Source organism: Lutra lutra, chromosome 4, assembly GCF_902655055.1.
Source record: "Lutra lutra chromosome 4, mLutLut1.2, whole genome shotgun sequence".
NCBI classification, from domain to species: domain Eukaryota; kingdom Metazoa; phylum Chordata; class Mammalia; order Carnivora; family Mustelidae; genus Lutra; species Lutra lutra.
Window position 1 is genome coordinate 121894375 of NC_062281.1, and position 18590 is coordinate 121912964.

The following is an 18590-nucleotide window of genomic DNA, read 5'->3' on the forward strand; positions in this document are numbered from 1 at the left end:
AGCCGAGGAGTAAGCTCTAAACTCGGGGTTACCTTGAACTGGTCGCAGGCTCGGTCAGCTCGGAGTGCAGCCGGAGGCAGGGTGACGGGAGTAATTGGGCGCTGTTCTCTGAGGGTGCACTGAGGAGTGGGGCCCCGGACTCTGGGCTCCTCCGGGCCGGAGACCGGGAGGCCGCCATCTTCATTCCTGCCCTCCGGAACTCTACAGAAAGCGCTCAGGAAACAAAACTCCCGAAAGCAAACCCGAGCAGATTACTCAGACTGGCCCCTGGTAAGGGCGGTGCAACTCTGCCTGGGGCAAAGACACTTGAGAATCACTACAACAGGCCCGTCCCCCAGAAGTTCAACAAGAAACCCAGCCAGGACGAAGTTCATCTACCAAGGAGTGCAGTTTCAATACCAAGGAGAGCAGCGGAATTCCAGAGGAGGAGAAAGCAAAGCACGGAACTCATGGCTTTCTCCCCATGATTCCTTAGCCTTGCAGTTAATTTAATATTTTTTCTTTTTCAATTTTTTTTCCTCTTCTTCTGCTAAATTTTTTTAACTTTTACCCTTTTCTTTTTAACTTTTTTAACTAGTTTATCTAATATATATATATATATATTTTTCCTTTTTATATTTTTTCTTTATTGGTTTTTCTTATTTTAATTGTTTCTTTTTTTTTCTTTCTGAACCTTTTTATCCTCTCCCCCCCCCCCCCCCTCACAATTTGGGATCTCTTCTGATTTGGCTAAAGCATATTTTCCTGGGGTTGTTGCAACCCTTTTAGTATTTTACTTGCTCCTTCATATACTCTTATCTGGACAAAATGACAAGGCAGAAAAATTCACCACAAAAAAAAAGAACAAGAGGCAGTACCAAAGGCTAGGGACCTAATCAATACGGACATTGGTAATATGTCAGATCTAGAGTTCAGAATGATGATTCCCAAGGTTCTAGCCGGGCTCGAAAAAGGCATGGAAGATATTAGAGAAACCCTCTCAGGAGATATAAAAGCCCTTTCTGGAGAAATAAAAGAACTAAAATCTAACCAAGTTGAAATCAAAAAAGCTATTAATGAGGTGCAATAAAAAATGGAGGCTCTCACTGCTAGGATAAATGAGGCAGAAGAAAGAATTAGCGATATAGAAGACCAAATGACAGAGAATAAAGAAGCTGAGCAAAAGAGAGACAAACAGCTACTGGACCATGAGGGGAGAATTCGAGAGATAAGTGACACCATAAGACAAAACAACATTAGAATAATTGGGATTCCAGAAGAAGAGAGAGGGAGCAGAAGGTATATTGGAGAGAATTATTGGAGAGAATTTCCCTAATATGGCAAAGGGAACAAGCATCAAAATCCAGGAGGTTCAGAGAACCCCCCTCAAAATCAATAAGAATAGGTCCACACCCCATCACCTAATAGTAAAATTTACAAGTCTTAGGGAGAAAGAGAAAATCCTGAAAGCAGCCTGGGAAAAGAAGTCTGTAACATACAATGGTAAAAATATTAGATTGGCAGCAGACTTATCCACAGACACCTGGCAGGCCAGAAAGAGCTGGCATGATATATTCAGAGCACTAAACAAGAAAAACATGAAGCCAAGAATACTATATCCAGCTAGGCTATCATTGAAAATAGAAGGAGAGATTAAAAGCTTCCAAGACAAACAAAAACTGAAAGAATTTGCAAACACCAAACCAGCTCTACAGGAAATAATGAAAGGCATCCTCTAAGCAAAGAGAGACCCTAAAAGTAGTAGATCAGAAAGGAACAGAAACAATATACAATAACAGTCACCTTACAGGCAATACAATGGCACTAAATTGATATCTCTCAATAGTTACCCTGAATGTTAATGGGCTAAATGCCCCAATCAAAAGACACAGGGTATCAGAATGAATAAAAAAACAAAACCCATCTATATGCTGCCTACAAGAAACTCATCTTAAACCCGAAGACACCTCCAGGTTTAAAGTGAGGGGGTGGAAAAGAATTTACCATGCTAATGGACATCAGAAGAAAGCAGGAGTGGCAATCCTTATATCAGATCAATTAGATTTTAAGCCAAAGAGTATAATAAGAGATGAGGAAGGACACTATATCATACTCAAAGGATCAGTCCAACAAGAAGATCTAACAATTTTAAATATCTATGCCCCTAACATGGGAGCAGCCAACTATATAAACCAATTAATAACAAAATCAAAGAAACATATCGACAATAATACAATAATAGTAGGGGATCTTAACACTCCCCTCACTGAAATGGACAGATCATCCAAGCAAAAGATCAACAAGGAAATAAAGGCCTTAAACAACACACTGGACCAGGTGGACATCACAGATATATTCAGAACATTTCATCCCAAAGCAACAGAATACACATTCTTCTCTAGTGCACATGGAACATTCTCCAGAATAGATCACAACCTCGGTCCTAAATCAGGTCTCAACTGGTATCAAAAGATTGGGATCATTCCTTGCATATTTTCAGACCACAATGCTCTGAAGCTAGAGCTCAATCACAAGAGGAAATTTGGAAAGAACCCAAATACATGGAGACTAAACAGCCTCCTTCTAAAGAATGAATGGGTCAACCAGGAAATTAAAGAAGAATTGAAAAAATTCATGGAAACAAATGATAATGAAAACACAACGGTTCAAAATCTGTGGGACACAACAAAGGCAGTCCTGAGAGGAAAATATATAGTGTTACAAGTTTTTCTCAAGAAACAAGAAAGGTCTCAGGTACACAACCTAACCCTACACCTAAAGGAGCTGGAGAAAGAACAAGAAAGAAACCCTAAACCCAGCAGGAGAAGAGAAATCATAAAGATCAGAGCAGAAATCAATGAAATAGAAACCAAAAAACAATAGAGCAAATCAACAAAACTAGGAGCTGGTTCTTTGAAAGAATTAATAAGATTGATAACCCCCTGGCAAGACTTATCAAAAAGAAAAGAGAAAGGACACAAATCAATAAAATCATGAATGAAAGAGGAGAGATCACAACTAACACCAAAGAAATACAGACAATTATAAGAACATACTACGAGCAACTCTACGCCAATAAATTTGACAATCTGGAAGAAATGGATGCATTCCTAGAGACATATAAACTACCACAACTGAACCAGGAAGAAATAGAAAGCCCGAACAGACCCATAACCAGTAAGGAGATTGAAACAGTCATCAAAAATCTCCAAACAAACAAAAGCCCAGGGCCAGATGGCTTCCCGGGGGAATTCTACCAAACATTTAAAGAAGAACTAATTCCTATTCTCCTGAAACTGTTCCAAAAAATAGAGATGGAAGGAAAACTTCCAAACTCATTTTATGAGGCCAGCATCACCTTGATCCCAAAACCAGACAAGGATCCCATCAAAAAAGAGAACTACAGACCAATATCCTTGATGAACACAGATGCAAAAATTCTCACCAAAATACTAGCCAATAGAATTCAACAGTACATTAAAAGGATTATTCACCACGACCAAGTGGGATTTATTCCAGGGCCGCAAGGTTGGTTCAACATCTGCAAATCAATCAATGTGATACAACACATTAATAAAAGAAAGAACAAGAACCATATGATACTCTCCATAGATTTTGAAAAAGCATTTGACAAAGTACAGCATCCCTTCCTGATCAAAACTCTTCAAAGTGTAGGGATAGAGGGCACATACCTCAATATTATCAAAGCCATCTATGAAAAACCCACCGCAAATATTCTCAATGGGAGAAAAACTGAAAGCTTTTCCACTAAGGTCAGGAACACGGCAGGGATGTCCGTTATCACCACTGCTATTCAACATAGTACTAGAAGTCCTAGCCTCAGCAATCAGACAACAATAGGAAATTAAAGGCATCCAAATTGGTAAAGAAGAAGTCAAACTATTACTCTTCGCAGATGATATGATACTATATGTGGAAAACCCAAAAGACTCCACTCCAAAACTGCTAGAACTTGTACAGGAATTCAGTAAAGTGTCAGGATATAAAATCAATGCACAGAAATCAGTTGCATTTCTCTACACCAACGACAAGACAGAAGAAAGAGAAATTAAGGAGTCAATCCCATTTACAATTGCACCCAAAGCTATAAGATACCTAGGAATAAACCTAACCAAAGAGACTAAGAATCTATACACAGAAAACTATAAAGTACTCATGAAAGAAATTGAGGAAGACACAAAGAAATGGAAAAATGTTCCATGCTCCTGGATTGGAAGAATAAATATTGTGAAAATGTCTATGCTACCTAAAGCAATCTACACATTTAATGCAATTCCTATCAAAGTACCATCCATTCTTTTTCAAAGAAATGGAACAAATAATCCTAAAATTTATATGGAACCAGAAAAGACCTCGAATAGCCAAAGGAATAATGAAAAAGAAAGCCAAAGTTGGTGGCATCACAATTCCGGACTTCAAGCTCTATTACAAAGCTGTCATCATCAAGACAGTATGGTACTGGCACAAAAACAGACACATAGATCAATGGAACAGAATAGAGAGCCCAGAAATAGACCCTCCACTCTATGGTCAACTCATCTTCGACAAAGCAGGAAAGAATGTCCAATGGAAAAAAGACAGCTTCTTCAATAAATGGTGTTGGGAAAATTGGACAGCCACATGCAGAAAAATGAAATTGGATCATTTCCTTACACCACACACGAAAATAGACTCAAAATGGATGAAGGATCTCAATGTGAGAAAGGAATCCATCAAAATCCTTGAGGAGAACACAGGCAGCAACCTCTTCGACCTCAGCCATAGCAACATCTTCCTAGGAACATCGCCAAAGGCAAGGGAAGCAAGGGCAAAAATGAACTATTGGGATTTTATCAAGATCAAAAGCTTTTGCACAGCAAAGGAAACAGTCAACAAAACCAAAAGACAACTGACAGAATGGGAGAAGATATTTGCAAATGACATATCAGATAAAGGGCTAGTGTCCAAAATCTATAAAGAACTTAGCAAACTCAACACCCAAAGAACAAATAATCCAATCAAGAAATGGGCAGAGGACATGAACAGACATTTCTGCAAAGAAGACATCCAGATGGCCAACAGACACATGAAAAAGTGCTCCATATCACTCGGCATCAGGGAAATACAAATCAAAACCACCATGAGATATCACCTCACACCAGTCAGAATGGCTAAAATTAACAAGTCAGGAAATGACAGATGCTGGCGAGGATGTGGAGAAAGGGGAACCCTCCTACACTGCACTGTTGGTGGGAATGCAAGCTGGTGCAACCACTCTGGAAAACAGCATGGAGGTTCCTCAAAATGTTGAAAATAGAACTACCCTATGATCCAGCAATTGCACTGCTGGGTATTTACCCTAAAGATACAAACGTAGAGATCCGAATGGGCACATGCACCCGAATGTTTATAGCACCAATGTCTACAATAGCCAAACTATGGAAAGAGCCTAGATGTCCATCAACAGACGAATGGATAAAGAAGATGTGGTATATATACACAATGGAATACTATGCAGCCATCAAAAGAAATCTTGCCATTTGCGACAACATGGATGGAACTGGAGGGTATGATGCTTAGCGAAATAAGTCAATCGGAGAAAGACAACTATCATATGATCTCCCTGATATGAGGGAGAGGAGATGCAACATGGGGGGTTAAGGGGGTAGGAGAAGAGTATATGAAACAAGATGGGATTGGGAGGGAGACAAACCATAAGTGACTCTCAATCTCACAAAACAAACTGAGGGTTGATGAGGGGAGGGTGGTTGGGAGGGGGGGTGGGGTTATGGACATTGGGGAGGGTATGTGCTATGGTGAGTGCTGTGAAGTGTGTAAACCTGGAGATTCACAGACCTGTACCCCTGGGGATAAAAATATATTATATGTGTATAAAAAATAAAATTAAAAAAAAAAAAAACTACAATGAGAGGGGAGCCTGGGTGGCTCAGTTCGTTAAGCCTCCAACTCTTGATTTTGGCTTAGGTCATGATCTTGGAGTCTTGGGATGGAGCCCCCACTAGTCTCTGCACTCGCAGGGGAGTCTGCTTGAGGATTCTCTTGCTCCCTCTCCCTCTGTCCCTCCCCCTGCTCGTGCTCGCTCTCTCAAATAAATAAATAAATAATTAAAACTGTGGAAAGAGCCAAGATGCCCTTCAACAGACTAATGGATTAAAAAAGATATGGTCTATATATACAATGGAATATTATGCCTCCATCAGAAAGGATGAATACCCAACTTTTGTATCAACATGGACAGGTCTGGAGGAGATTATGCTGACTGAAATAAGTCAAGCAGAGTCAATTATCATATGGTTTCACTTACTTGTGGAGCATAAGGAATAACAAAGAGGACATTAGGTGATGGAGAGGAGAAATGAATAGGGAAAAATTGGAGGGGGGGCACGAAGCATGAGAGACTGTGGACTCGGAGAAACAAACTGAGGGTTTTGGAGGGCAGGGAGCTGGGGGGTTGGGTGAGCCTGGTGGTGGGTATTACGGAGGGCACGTACTGCATGGTGCACTGGGTGTGGTGCATAAACAATGAATCTTGGAACACTGAAAAACTAAAATAAATTTTAAGAAAATAAAAATAAATAAATCTTTGTAAAAAATACTACAATGAGATATCAGAATGGCTAAAATTAAAAACACAAGAAACAACAGTTGCTGGCCAGGATATGGAGAAAAAGGAACCCTCTTGTTGATGGGAATGCAAATTGGTGTAGTCACTCAGGAAAACAGTATGAAGATTCCTCAAAAAATTAAAAATATAACTACCTTATGATCTAGCACTCAAGCTACTGATATTTACCCCCAAAAATACAAAACCACTAATCCAAAGTGATACATGCACTCCTATGCTTATTGCAGCATTATTTACAATAGCCAACATATAGAAGGAGCCCAAGTTTCCACTGATTGATGAATGGATAAAAAAGATGTGGTATACATATACACAATGGAATATTATTCAGCTATCAAAAAGAATGAAATTTTGCCATTTGCAATGATGTGGATGGAACTAGGGAACATTATGCTAAGCGAAATAAGTCAGTCAGGGAAAGACAAATATCATATGATTTTGCTCATATGTGGAATTTAGGAAACAAAACAAATAATCAAAGGGAAAAAAGGGAGAGACAAACCAAGAAACAGACTTTTGACTAGAGAGAACAAACTGATGGTTACTAGAAGGGAGGCAGGTGGGAGGCTGGGTTAAGTAAGTGAGGGGGATTAAGGAGTGTACTTATCATGATGAGCACTGGTGATGTACAGAAGTGTTGAATCACTATAGTGTATACCTGAGACGAATATAACACTGTATGTTAACTAGGTGGAATTAAGACAAAATCGTAAAAAAAAATGATATCCCCTACCCTATTCAGTAAAGCCCATTACACTTATACCTGCTTTTGGGATAGTCTTGCATTTGGGAGAGGGAATTATAAGAGAAGCTATATCCAGCTCTTTCTCTGATGTGTTACACTCCAAAGGTAAAAGATCACCTCCACAATAACCGCAAAAGTTATGCCATAAGGAAACAAAGTGATTGAGCATGGTCTCAGATAGCCCTGGAAAACCACTCAAATATTACAAGTATTACATTAATGCAGTGAGAATCAGTCCCTGATCTTCTTCCCTTTTGGGAGGGCATGCACCTTGAGATATGTTTGAGTGATAAGTGAGATTCTGGCATAATAGGTGTCCTTACTAGAGTACATAAGTCCATCACAACCTAGTTTGTGAAGGAGAGCTCTGAAAGTGTGGTCTCAGGAAGGGGACGGGAGGTCCTTACATAATCTCGGACAGATTCATGTTTGTTATTTTGTCTCATGTGTCAAAAGAGTGTCTTGCACACAAGTTCCTTGCATGAGATTGAAACTGAGATATTCCCTGGATGATGAGCTAGAGATAATTATGCTACCAAACCTAGAAAACAGTCCCAGAAAAAAACCAAAGAATTCTAAACTGCCTAAAGTGTTTCAGTTGTGAAATACAAATATTATACCTACTCTAAGTAGCTATTCAAGAATACAACACACACAGTGACACAAAGATCAAATAGAAACACAAACAATTGAAAACATGCATAATATTTTAAAAAGGCAATGTTTTTTGTTACAAAAAATAACAAAAGTGACTATCCCAAAAGCTAAAAACATAAGAAAAGACACCTCATTTCATGAGTTATTAAAACCACAATGCAAACCACTACTACTCATCTACCAGATGAAGCAGAGGCAGACCTTACTGAAGTCTCATGAGCTTGAACAGCACCTGGAATGCTCTACAGTGTTGGTGCAAACATAAATTCGTACAACTATGAGACTGTTGGACACTGCCAAATCTGTGAGCAGAACATATGCACTTCAACAATCCACTCATAGGTATAGACACAAGGAGATTGTGCAGATATGTGATCTAGAAGATGCATGCAAGAATGTCTATAGCAGCCCTTTTCATAACAGCCAAGAAATGAGAAACTGTTCAATAGTCTGTCAATAAATGATTGGATAAACAAGTTCTAGAATATCCTTACTATTGACTACTATACATCATAGAACATAAACAATCTATAGCTATACACAGAAATATGGATAAATCTCACATGCATAGTATTGAGTACAAGACATCAGATATTACAGAATACACACTTTAGGGATCCAGCTATATCAAGGGCCAAAGCAGGACAGTGGTTACCTTGATGTGGCCAGGGGAGACATGGTGGTGACAAAGGGAGCATGAGGAAGGAGAGGTATCTTGCAATCCTAACAGTCTTAGCAGAGCCTTATTGTCTCAGGACAAGGTCAAAGCTTATGCATCAGAAGGTTACTCACTATTTGCAAAGCTACTTTGGGGTTGTTGTTGAGACTGAGCTCCTGACTTCAATATATCAAGTCACTACAAGAGTAGAACTTTTCATCATGAGCTACACATGGTTAGACCATCCAAATCTCAAGTTTATTTGGGTGGCTACGGGACAAAACAAAGTTACATAAGCAGGTGGCTTAAGTCCCTTATCACCAACCTCTATTATACTGATGGCTCTCCCTTCATCAGACACATTGTGCAATGAGGCATTCTCTAATACTCTTTGAATTCCACTCACAGTACCCTGGCAGGACTGAGCCCCAGGGACTCAGAGTGGCTCCATAACACGTCCTCAGATCTGTTTACTTACTTTCCTTGCTTCGCTCTTTCCTACATTCACCTAGCTGTGAATGTGAATGAGGCCTTGCGTATGCAGGAATAATGCCTTCTGAAACCAGGTGTCGACAAAGGATATGTATCTATTGACTCGAGGTAGGAAGTATGACATAAAACATATGAAAAAATAACCAGAAACATGCATGATTTGTGAAAAATATTAATCGACTCATTCAAGAAGCTCCATGAATTCGAAGACATAAAAGTACAACGGAATGTATACCTTACTTACATCATAGTCCTGAAAAAGGACCCAGTTTGGGGAGTTACCCAAACTACCTACATTTGGACACCAGTCTGTACTTTCTAACTGATTAAGTTCCCTGAAGACCAGCAAGACCCTGCGTGATCGACCCCAAGACAATGACCTGACCTTGACTGCCCACTTGCATGTACCCACTGACCTCTGTCCCACATTTTCCTTATACAAACCTGGAAGTTTTCTAGACTTTGGAGACAGACTTTGGACACTAGTCCTCTGCCTCCCCTTGGCTTCCCTGGAATAAATCTTTTTCTTGTTGCACCATCACTGGTCTCTCTGCTTTTGGGTTTTGTCAATGGCAAGTGGCCGAACCTGGTCTGCTCAGGAATCCTGGAGCCAGACTCACTTATGCCCTTGGCCTCTGGTAATAGTCCATTTGTGGACAGATAAGTTGGGGACAAAACAAAGAAAGCTAGTTAGGGTGACATTTAGTAAGGCCTAAGTACAGACTGACTAATATTCTCTGAGTTCCCTCCCTCCTCTACTTCCTCAAGCTCTGGTGACTCAGCTCTGGTATGCCTTCTCTCAATATGTAACCAATAGTTAAAGTAGTTTTACTTTCAGATTCCATTTCATCTTCCTTTTCCTTTCTCAACTTTCTCAATCTGTTCTCTGCTTCTGCGGGAGGAGGAAACAGAACAAGGGTGAGTTCAGAGACAGCTGAAAGCTCATTCGTGAACAGACCAGCAGCGCTAAGAAGCAGGTATGTTCATTTCTAAACATTCTTTTAGAGGCACTTTAGGTTTGGGCTTAAAACTTTAATTTCTGAGATAAAAATAGGAACTGAGAAGAGGAACGCAATTGATAGATCTAAATATAGAAGATATAAAACCTTATATCTTATATCTTCCCTAAACTGGAGATGAGCTGTAGCCCCTGGCAAGCACTAGCTGTGACAGAAGAGATCCAGGTCTGGAAACTGCTGAGTGGTTTGTGGGATGACAACCTGATGCTGCAGAAACAAGAGGAGCCCAGTAGATCAGAATAATACACTAGAGATGGTGTTTGGGGGATAGGAGAGTCAACAGAAATCCTCTAGAGGTTATGGTCATCAAGCATGCGTAACCAACGTTTTTGAGGAAAATTGTCTTGTCAGGTAATTAAGTGCAAAACATGAAATAGTAAAACAGACCTTCCAGGTTTCCGATCATGGATCTACCATTTATTCACATGTGCTTTGGAAAAATACCTTCCTTAGACTTTTTGAGCCCCACTGAGCTCATTTGCAAAGTGGGTATCATAAGCCTACTTTGCAGGTTCTTGTAAATATCAATGAGGGCAAAACATTGCAGACTGGTGATACCCAGGGTTTCAGTGCTAGCTTCATCAGGAATTTGGAGAATAATGAAGGCAGCAGTCTGCATTCTGGGCCATGAAGAAGTACAGAAGTGCTAATGTATGCATCCTTTGAATAACTCTGAGGCAAGAGAATGACTTTGTGGTCTTATTTTACTGTGAGACTCACTCTTCTGGGCTTGCAAGTTTCCACTGCATCTGAGGAAACATCCTGTATGATAAACACTCCTCTCAAAGCATATATATATTTGTGATGTTAAATATCTTTGCATATACTGTTGGTGTCCTCTTCGGGAAAATGTCTGTTTAGTTCCTCTATTTTCTAATCAATTGTTTTTGTTGTTGTTATTGAGTTGTATGATTTTCAATGTTCTTAATATGCTTCGTTGGGGGAGATATCAAAGATATCCAAAAGATACCAGAGCATGATAACTGAAGGAAGATATTTAGCATTTTTAACTGCAGTGATTGGAAAGAAAACTGATTTAGTAGGATGAGAGTGACTGATGAAAAGTTTCAATCTGATTAGGGTCTTTAAAAAATCATTTTAGAATTATAGTTTCTGATTTTGGATCTCACTGGTCCCCTCAATTTCTTGCCTCATTCAGGGCTGGGGATTCTGACGGTGACCTTTACGGATCCCTTCCACAGTGGAGCAGTTCCTTGTCTGGACAACGTGGTGATACCCCTGTTCTAGTGTGAGAACTCAGTGATTCCCAGAGAAATGGTCCTGGCACTCCCGCACCTGGATGGGAAGGCAGCCCCCACATTGCAGCCCTCCCAGGATAACGAGCTACAGAACAAGTACCTGGTACTTGGCCTTAATACTTGATTCTCCATGTTACCCCCTCTACCTAGAAGCTAACTGACTAGCCATAAATTAGCTAGCCTTCATGGTGGAAGGATTCTGATTCTTCTGAGTAAGAGAGTTATAAAGGACACTATTACTCTATTTTATCTCCTTCTCCTCCAAACTCAGACACTTGGTCCAAAGTAAAGTCAGTATAGATACACGGATGGCCTCCTTGACTGAATATTGGCAGTTTCCCTATGTGCTTGGAACACGCTTATGTTATTTTGAGCTTGCTGCTTTTTCTGTGTACTCTCTCCCATTTACAGCAACCCAAGTTTCTCTGAGAAGATTCTGTTACCAGATCATTCTTTATTTTTATTTTGCTTCTGTTTAATTACTGTTAACCATGCCTTGTAGGTCACAGGACATTACAGCTTCAAGGAACCATCGAGATTATATAATGCAGACTCAACATGTCACAAGGAAGGCTCAGGGAGTTCAGAAACTTACCAATGGTCTTAATGGAGTATTTCTCTCTGAGATAATAGTAACTCAAGTTTCTTTTAACCGTAATTCAATGAGTGTTATATGCAACTAATGAATCATTGAACACTACATCAAAAACTAATGAGGTACTATATGTTGGCTAATTGAATTTAAGTTAAAAAAACAGTAATTTACATACCATAAATTTCATGCATTTATTGACAAAAATAAACAAATGTAAATATACAATGGCTTCTTTTATATGGGTTAGGTGGTCTAGGAAATCTTCCTGGAAGAGGAGTATGACATAAATTTCAAAAGACTTGTACACATTATCCGGGGTGGGAGGTTACTAGAGAAGCCACAAACAGAAAAAAAAGAGCAGGATTCTGAAAACGAAAACTGCCAGCATTCAGTCAAGGAGTGTCTACTGACTTTGCTTCAGATAAGGTATCTGAGTTTGGAGGAGAAGGAAAGCACCCAAGACTGTGTTTATAAAACTGCACATTCTTCTGGAGGCTGGAGGGGTTAGTGAGATAACCAGGATCTCAGAACATTCTATTCATTGGAGAAGCAAATAAGGAATGTTACTTGGTTTTTTTCTCAGAATATTTCAATGAAAGTTCAGGTTTGACCTGCCTGACATGTCTTTGCCATTTGTGGTCCCCAGGAATTGCTGCAGATGAAGATAGAACTAGAGGAAAGCTGTAAGAAGAAAGATGAGCTTCTCCGTGATACACAAAGAGCCTTAGCAGGTTATGGGGAGAGCTTAGCTCATGATGGGGAGGGAGGCTCCTGCGTGCCCTTGGAGCACTGCCCAACAGGAAGATCTTCCTGAAGGAAGGTGTTTCCTAGCCTTCTGTGGAATGCATGCTCCTCAATTCTGAAAATAACAAGCAGGGTGTGGTTGCTCAAAAGCCAGCGGTCAGGGTCTTTCCCACCACCTTCTCCAACCTGCCCTCCAGATGTGGTCACCAGACGATTTCGGACATTCCCCTCTGCACTTTAAAGACAGTTTGGTGTCTGAGAGAGTGGGGTGTTGTGGGACAGGGGGCTGTAGCTCTCAGGTTTAACCTCTGTCATCTTTCCTCTCGGAATGAAAATCTTCCTGGAGCAGAGGAGCAGGCCAAAAGAGAGACAGCAGAGAGGGAAAAGCAGCTTCTTGAGGAAAGGTGTAAAGAGATGCAGCAAAAAGATAAAGCTTCTAGAAATAAAGTTCAATAAATCCATAATCCAACTGAAAGCAGAGATGATGATTGAGACGGAAAACCTTCTGAGAAAGCAGGATGAGAAGATTCAGAGGCTTGAGGTAAGCCTGGCCTGGGACCCGGCAGGGACTGCAGAACAAAGCCCAGAAGCCCCAGGAAGGGAGAGGTGAAAGTCACAGAGAAGTCAGAGAGAGAAGCACCACTGTCGTTTATAGCATCTGCTTCACCTACACGCCCTGAAACTTGTCATGGCTTGTGTCCAGGCACTTGAATTGGTTCACATTGAGTTTCCAGAGAATACAGTAAGAACTTGGTAGCTCCAAGCATTTACAGAAGATGCTGCTGTTCTGGGGGATTCCTGGATGAGCTCATGGAGCAATATTAAATGGGGTCCCCAGGTTTACGCATAGATGTCCTAACTGGGTGTATGTAATAGAAGCAGCAATTGGTTCACTTTCCCAAGAATTACTGCCGGTTTTCAGGCACCCTACTCACCCAGTGGACACTAAGATAGATCCTTGCTGACCTAAAACCTATCAGCTATGTACAGACTTGGGGGGACCGGACAGCTCCTACCTATGGCTGTCTCCAGGTGAGGATGGCCTGCCCAAGACAGCACACAGCACAGAGGGATTATTCTCTCTTCTCCTATCTGGAAGTGTTTGTATCGGATTTCTAAACCAGCTTAGAAGGTCACATTATTTCTAAGATGTGGGTGAGCATTTGTGACATTCTGGTCAAAGACTCTCTCCTAAACAGCATAATTTTAGCTAGAATATCTCACAACAATTGTCCTTATGCCTGTTTTGCACCTTGTAAAACCCTAGTGATGATGACTATAAACAAGGTTGTACTATGCTTCTTCTCATTTTCTCAGCCCTAACCAGGAGATATCCCTGTTGTAAATCATCTAATAAGAAAGACTACACTAAAAAGGAAAATGCAGATAATTTTGTAAATTATTAATAATAAAACAGGAATATAATTATTCCTGAAAGTTTGGAGTTTTTGAGTGCTTTCCTTTTATGACTAATCACATGCTTTTTAGGCCCACATTGAAGTGCTGACTGAAAAGAAGCAAAACAATAAAATTACTGCACTTCAGAGATAACGGCAAATGATAAGAAAGAAAACAGGTCAGAGCACTCATGGTGGTCTAAAATTTGTGACCTGATACAAGAGGTGACTTCACTACTTGCCAAGTTTTTCTCTTGTGGATAATTTCAAGGTAATTTTTACAAGTTTTCATAACAGCTTTTTGATATGGCTTATTTTTACATGTATGTACCTTTTCTGTTTTTTAGCAAAATTTTAATAGAAAAATACAACAATACCTATACAGGGCATCAATGCTTAGCACAACAAGAAGATATAGTCAATGTGGTTGGATAGTTAATTCACTCATATTCCATGGACATGGAAATAACAGATTTGAAGACAAAGAGAAGGTCAAATCTGTAATATCCTGAAAAAGAAACATATTAGACTATATTTATCAAAAAATGCTTCTGAAAGTCGCACACGAATCACTACACAAATGGCTACCCATACTGTGTTCTTGAGTAGGACAGGCTGGTTCCATAGGCACATCAGTTCTCTCTCAGTTCACTTATAAATCGCGTGTGTTCTGAATTAAAATTTCAGAAAGGCTAATTGTAAAATTTAAATGGAGCTGATCAAAAAATAGTAAAAAAGTCAAGGCAATTCAGAAGAGGTACGATAAAAATTTATAGAACTGTGGTAATTAGCACAGTGTGTCAACTGAGCATAAAGGCATAACAGTAGAACACATTGTGTAGTCCTAAAAATAGAACCCACCATATATAGGAATTACGTGCATGTGAAAAGCATTACTTCAAATTAGTGGGAAAGTATGAACTATATACAATGTCTGTTTTCAAATAACCAGACAGCAGTGCAGAATGAAGCATGATTAGAACTATTATAAATTTTGCATGAAGTAAATTTCAGCTTGACCTCAGAGGTGAACATTAGAAACCTGCATAAAATCAGTAAATGTCAAATAATTTATAAAATTGTCTTGGAACATCAAATTTATTTTTAAATGCCATAATACCTGAAGCCATAAAAGTACTGACCAAACTACATAAAAAATAAATTTGTTGTGGTGAAAAAGAACCTAAAGAAATTCAGAAGCCAAAAATGTTCTGAAGACAACCTTGATTTATATCAGAGGAAAGAGCGGATTTTATAAGTTGTATATCATTAAGAGCCACCAGTCAATAAAAATAGGCAAACTCTGAGTAGATAGCTTATAGAAAAGATGTTCAAGTAACTCAAAATAAGTGAAATGAAACCAAAACTATGAGATGTAGTGTCTCATCTCATATGCTATCAAACTGTGTTTCCAGTGTTTCAGAAACATGTCCTGGCATGGGAGCCCAAATTATTTAATATTGCAAACTGTGTCTAAGACTTCTGAAGTTTTAAACCGATGTCCATTTGGCCCCACAGATTCAGTTTTGTTTTTTTTTTTTAAGATTTTACTTATTTATTTGACAGATAGAGATTGCAAGTAGGCAGAGAGGCAGGCAGAGAAAGAGAAGGAAGCAGGCTCCCCGCTGAGCAGAGAGCCTGATATGGGGCTCGATCCCAGAACCCTGGGATCACGACCTGAGCCGAAGGCAGAGGCTTTAACCCACTGAGCCACCCAGGCGCCTCCCACAGATTCAGTTTTTGAGGCATACATGCACCCTCTCTCTCATACACACAGTCGGAAAAATTATGTATTTATAAGATGTCCACTGCAGCCCTGATTGTAACTTTTAAGACTGGGCCTACTTATACATCCATCTATATGGGAGTGGTAATATAAGTTTTAGCACCCTTACACAATGGAATATCATATAGCCAGAAAATTGAGAAACAGAGCACTATTTGTAATGACACAGAACAATTTACTAGATATACTGTAATATGGGAAAAGTAGGGTGTAAACCAATAGGAATAGTGCACTATTTTTGCCAAAAATTGGCACTTACATATACTTGTATGTATATACTTAGATGATCTCTGATAGAACATGATGAACTGGCAATGTTGGTTCCTTCTAGGGGAAGCTAGGTTTCTGAGATCAGGAGTGAGAGGAATACTTGTTTTATTTTGTATAAAACTTTGTATGTTTGGAAATTTTATAAGGAGTATGCAATTCTTGTTCAGGAGGATAAGAAAGGAAAAAACAAGGGTGATGGTTATGGTGATGATGGTGGTGGTAACAGGGAATTTTGCAGTCTTAGGAAAGCATCAGTCAGTTCAAAAGAGAGGTCTGATGGTGAGGTCTGATACTGGGAAAAAAAACACATATATTCTAATCTGTTTGTATTATGGAGTTGACTTATACTTCCCTCCAATTCTTTGAAAATAAGATAAAAAGTATGATGTGATTCTGAAATTCCAACTGGTATCTTTTACTTTCCAGCTGCAATTTACAGGTTGAGGTGTTAGTTAGAGAGTGGGACTTCAGTGTATCTTTGGTGTTTTGGGGACTTCCTTTCAGCTGACAATATTTGCACGCTATGCTATTGGTATAATGAACTACTTCCAGTTGCACAAGCTTGACAGGTTACCCCTTTTTTCTAGATACCTGCGTACAGTATTGGACTTCTTCAAATAACCTCTCTTACTGATCTTCACCTTTATTTTGCAGACTGGATTTTCCTTGAAGTCTTGGATTTTCCTGAACCCCCCATACTGAGTAGGGTGGCTCTCCTTTGCACTCTCATTGCACCTGCAGCATGATTTTGAAAATTTAAATTACCCATTTACTCTGTCTTTCTGACGATGCCTCACCACCAGGACCAGTGATCTTTACCATTGTAATCTTAGCTCCCATTTACATGTCTGGCACTTGATCAATAACTGGAAATGTTGATTGAATAGTTTCCCACTTTCTATATCCTCATTAGGGGCAGATGCTTCAAAGGAGTCTTATTAAAACAAAGGGTGCAGTTTTTGATACAGAGAACAAAGGCAAAAGGAAATGTGGATAAAATTAAATTTCCTTATAACTTGCAGCCCACTGACAAACACTTGAGACCTCCAGGAACTCCTACGGTCTTAATGCAATGCTTTGCTAGTGGCAAAACGCAGGCCTTAGCTTGACAATAGTCAGGCCTCCAGGATCCCTGTAATGTTAAGAGTTAGTTTACAGTTATGTGTTCAGGACCCAGATCCCCAACATGAAAATAGTCAGGACAGCTAAAATAAAACAGCACTAGCATCCTGTTTTGTAGCTTAGATAGGGCTGTACTGACATTTCTGTTTTTTGCAGCCTTTGCAGAAATGACTTCTGCAAAACATCCTAAAATAAAACAATGAACCATAAGCATAGCCTCCAGATGTCGACCAAAAAAAGACCATCATCACATACACATTAACCTATAGGTGCCCAGATACATGACCAAAATCCTGATTGGCACGACCAGCACACCTTGATAGCTTAAGAGGGTTCCGCAGATGCGCTCATAAAGCCCCCAAACTTAGAAACTCAGATCCCCTCCCTCTCCAGGAGCTTTGTACTCTTGCCTCAATAAACTTTGCTCACTGTCCACCATCTTCCTCTGGTGGCATTCTTCAGAGTGGCATGACCAAGAATGTGGTCACTAAAGGCAGAGAATTCCTGCCACAGTAAGTCTTCTTTAACATATTTAAAATCCTTTGGAAACCTCCTTTGTCTCTACCCCTCCCAACTAAAATTATATAATCAATCACTCCTCACATTCCTAATACAGCTCTTTCTGCCCATGGGTCCTATCCCCATACTTTAATAAACCAATTTTTTTGCACCAAAAATGTCTTAAGAATTCTTTATTGACCATTCGCTCCTGAATCCCACATCAAATCACATCAGTTTTAAGATCCCAATACAGGGCGCTTGGGTGGTTCAGTGGGCTAAAGCCTCTGCCTTCGGCTCAGGTCATGAACCCAGGGTCCTGGGATCGAGCCTCGCATCGGGCTCTCTGCTCAGCGGGAAGCCTGCTTCCCCCTCTCTCTCTGCCTGCCTCTGGGCCTACTTGTGATCTCTGCCTGTCAAATAAATAAATAAAATCTTTAATAAAAAAAGGAAGAAGAAGAAGAAGATCCCATATAAAGTGGGCAGAATGAGTTAGAAACGGCAATTCTAGAAAATAGGCTGTGAGGATGCACTAATTGAGACTTGCCACAATGTTCTTCCTAAGAAAAGGACTGATTCACTATGTCTCCAGTTCGAGTCTCCTATTGTTACAGGATTTTGGGTCCCCTTAATGCCCACAGTACGGGCATGAGAGATTTTAAACACATTTTTCAGTACCTCAGAAAAAATGCAGACCAAACATATCAATAAAGTTAGAAATAT

General features: G+C 39.8%; 1 pseudogene; it reads left to right on the forward strand.

Annotated features, from left to right (window-relative positions):
* Window positions 1–9997: 9997 nt before the first annotated feature.
* On the forward strand, window positions 9998–18046 carry LOC125098710 (guanylate-binding protein 4-like; annotated as a pseudogene).
* The last annotated feature ends 544 nt before the right edge of the window (window positions 18047–18590 follow it).